The following is a 313-nucleotide window of genomic DNA, read 5'->3' on the forward strand; positions in this document are numbered from 1 at the left end:
GTGTCTACAAGGTCATCACAATTGGCACTAACTGGCCCCTTTTGTGGCAGCCTCAGCTTAGGCCAAGAAATGACAAGGGGGTGGAGAATTAAATACCCGCTCCCCGTGGAGTTGCTTCCTCCGGGTGCATGGTCTGGGAAGGGGGAAGAAACGTCTGTGGCTCGGTGGGTGAAGGGGTCAGAGGAGGAGGGGTAGCCCCTGGCCACCCGCTACTTGGGCCAAGGTTCTCTTGGCTGATCTGCCCAGTCTCCTCGCTCTGCCTCCCTCGGGGCCCGTCTTCCCTTCTAGGGTTCTGCTCCTCACTCTGCTGCTT

This window comes from Terrapene carolina, unplaced genomic scaffold, assembly GCF_002925995.2.
Source record: "Terrapene carolina triunguis isolate 2854851 unplaced genomic scaffold, T_m_triunguis-2.0 Scaffold449, whole genome shotgun sequence".
Taxonomy (NCBI): Eukaryota; Metazoa; Chordata; order Testudines; family Emydidae; genus Terrapene; species Terrapene triunguis.